Raw genomic sequence first — 3,579 nt, 5'->3', positions numbered from 1 at the left:
CTAACAATCCTCTGTGACCGAACCTAAATCCTTAGTAGTAACTGGTGTTGGATGCTGGGGGGAGCGATGGCATCAATCCCTCTATGATAATGATATGTTCTAGCAATTGGCTTCTAGACTCTAGCAAGTGGAGGGTATGCGCCTTTTCTAGGACATTATCACTTTGCCCTAAATTGCCTTTGTTTTATTTTTTTGTTTGTTTCTTTTAATGCACCAAGGATATGGTGTTTTGTAGCCGTATAGGTGACTTGTGACTGCCAGAATGGCTGAGGGTAGGAGGTAAATGTTTTTTTTTTTTATAAAGAAAACGTGCATTGGTAAAGGATACCTGCGCCTGTGTTCTGATTTTCGATTATCCCTATTTATTGTACATTGCTGCGTAAAATGTTGGAGCTTTTTAAATACAGTTTAAAATTATTATTATTAACATTAATATTAATTTATATTTAGATGTATCACAGAAGTGAACCTTTTGGCTCAAGAAATAGATAGATGATTTATTTGGCTCTTCCATGAAAAACAGCTGATTTTTAAAGTAAAGAATGTTGTTTGTGCCGAGGTTCAGTAGGAGAGGTGAAATATTACCTTTTGCGTTAAACCTGACCTTCTTTTATAGCGAACAACAGGGTGTAGAAGAACGGATGCTTCAGATTGGCTGGCGACTGGCTGACTGCCTCATATGACATATTATTTGACAATGCTGAACAAAGAGCAACTCTAGAAATCCAATACAGCCTTGAAATGTTTGATTTTTGGTCATAGTCCTTTTAAAAGTTTAATGTTTTGTTTTTCTACGTGAAGTGCTATAAAGATACTGATATCCTAGGTTCACTCAGTAAAGGTTTAATGTTCATGTTGGTTTCTATTACATTATTTTATGTTATATTTTTATAGTGGTTTATAGTTTTAAATGTATTTTACATTGCACAGAACAACATTTTTGTACTGAAGCCAGTAGAGAAGCATGACAGACAACTGGTATTTCCAGAAGAAACGGCCAACAATGCAATCCTCTCTATATCCATATAGATTATCTTTGAGAGCAAGTGTTGCAACTTAGCCTTGGTTTGTTTTTTCAGATCAAAACTCAAATCAAAACTGATCATCATACACCATCTGACAGGTATGGGAGACTAGGGGAGTAAACACCACTGAGCTCCTAGTTCCACCCAAATGCAATCATTATACAACTATTGTATTGTGTGCTGTATGTACTGTATTGCATTCAGTGCTCTGTGTGAGTTGCACCATGGAACATGTCCACAAGTTGAAGGGAACCCCGTACTAGGAAAATTTCATGGCAGACCTCTCATTTTAAAATGTAAGCCTGCTTTGCCAATCCAATGGCTTTAATTCTTTGTAACAGATCAGGAGTTTGGACTACACTTTAAGATTACTACGTGCTTATTTGGGTATGTGACTTTCCAGAGACCTAATACTCTTTCCAGAGACTTAATACTCTTTCCAGAGACTTAAGACTTCCAGAGACAGAGATAAATACTTCCCATGTAAGCACTGTAAGCTTGTAAATGCTATTGTAGCGTTTCTCAATGGCGTTCTTCCCACTGACCATGGATATAGTGCAGTGTTCTCCCCAGCCCCTTTTAGCCGGGTGCACCACCCAGCACTTTTCAGTAACCACCCGGCTGTTTTTGGGTAGTTACTGATGAGTTGGGTCACAATACAGGGACTGCTACCCACCTAAAATTTCTTCCCACCCAGCTTAAAAACATTTTTGGGTTGAGCACTGTAGTACATATAGCATGGGTTCCCTAAAGACCTGAAAGATATTTCAAGGGGTTCCTCCTTGTTAAAAAGCTCAAGGAAGTAGTATTGTAAAAAAATAATAATTCTAAAAACTTTAGGTAAAAATAAAAGCTGGAGTATATTTGCTTTGGGTAACTTTTTTTTGTAACCATCAGAGTTTGCAACCAGTGGAGTCAGAACTGACTATTTCACATCAGTCATCCTAAAATAATTAAATATAGAGGATTATTATTAAGAAGAGGTTAGCAGTCATGATATATATATAGCTATATATTTATATATATTTATATATAACTTCATCACTTCCTTTTGTACTGATTTATTACTGAAAACATGAATGGATACATATAAATCTATCTATATATATATATATATATTTATATATATAGTACAAAAGTAAGTGATACAGTTATCCTCCAGATTTCACCTTTATTCACTCAGCACAATGAGAGATGATAGGCTGATTTTGGTTGGTGCTGTGTGTAAGTTGCACTTTTTATACTAAATACATTAAAATTTTTTAGCTTCTAGGAAGTTGTAGTTGAGAGAAGAATCTAAAGTTTATTAGTCCGCTAATTTCTGTGATCTATTAAATGTTCTAATTTTTGTGCTTTGTAATCAGACTGTTCACATGTTACTGTTATGGCTTAATTGAATTGTCTGATAGTTACAGTCTTGTCAGTGGAACGCTAAGAAGATTAGAGAGTCATGAATGTTTGATTGGCATGCTGTGTGGGGCGCCAGGATCAGTTGACGCAATAAGAACATCACATTTATTAGAAGCATCAAGTGTTAAGAGATGAATGTTCATCTGGTGGAAAATCTCTGCATTGCTTGTGCAGGTTTTTTCGGGTACATAAGTCTGCCTTTTTGCTTTTTCTAAAGAGTGAAAAATAATCTCCTATTAGGTTATTCTTCCCCCTGCACCCCCATAAAGCCTGTAGATTGTAGTAAAGGTCTTTAGTATAATAATCATTACAGCAAGCATTTGTCCTCATGTGATTTCTTATCTGAGAAAAGCTCCAGTGTTATTTCTGTAGCTCCAAATATCTGACCTTTCCGAGAAGCTCGATTTTGTATATTTCTTAGGCGGCACTGCTTGAAGTTTTCCTGCCTATTCTTTGCACACCTGTTAATTTCTGCTGAGCTTCATCGGCTGTCCAGGACCACTAGAAAAGGCCCAGTAATGGGTAGTATATTGTCTGTTTGGTTTTGGTTCAGCAAAAGGATTTATCATGCTATACAAACCCAGTGGATGAAGAATTTACCTGACCAAGTTTCCAAAAATTAGAAGTCCTCTGTCTTAATGCTTAACTAAACTTTAAGTTTAAATCCACTAGATACATTCCAGGTGCCACAAACATGAGTGGAAATTCCTGTCCCCTGCCAGCATACTATAGAGGAGGACCCCTGATCTCTGTGTAAAAACAAAGGTCTCTCTGCAAAGGTCCTGCTCACCCCCACTTCTTCAGCTACAGTTTTTCATTCAGGGAACACAGCACAAAGAGCAAGGTTCCTTCATTCCAGCATGCTGTGCTGAACAATATTTGGGCCATAGTAATTGCTTTTACTTTTAAAATAAATTAATTTTATTTGAATTGCTTTCATGGCCTTACTTTAGTGTGTCTATTTTGGGCACAGTTTCATCTTTATGTAACATCCTATTAAGTTCTGCCCACTGTAGCAATCTTTTATTATAAGTACAGGTAGACCTTGAGTTACATACGAGATAGGGACTGTAGGTTTGTTCTTAAGTTGAATTTGTATGTAAGTCTGAACAGGTACACTATTTTAATATATGCAATTAGGACA

The 3,579-nt window shown here is 36.5% G+C and overlaps 1 protein-coding gene across 1 annotated transcript in view; it reads left to right on the top strand.

Moving 5' to 3' along the window:
• Window positions 1–748: 748 nt before the first annotated feature.
• Window positions 749–3,579, top strand: part of SEMA4G (semaphorin 4G) — a gene marked incomplete in the record, with an annotated part of 116,304 nt that continues 113,473 nt past the window's right edge. Inside the window, 1 exon segment of the mRNA XM_072425092.1 lies at window positions 749–1,321.

Source organism: Pyxicephalus adspersus, chromosome 10 (assembly GCF_032062135.1).
Source record: "Pyxicephalus adspersus chromosome 10, UCB_Pads_2.0, whole genome shotgun sequence".
NCBI lineage: Eukaryota > Metazoa > Chordata > Amphibia > Anura > Pyxicephalidae > Pyxicephalus > Pyxicephalus adspersus.
Note: the sequence above shows the minus strand (reverse complement) of the source record. Positions and strands in the feature narration are given on the sequence as shown.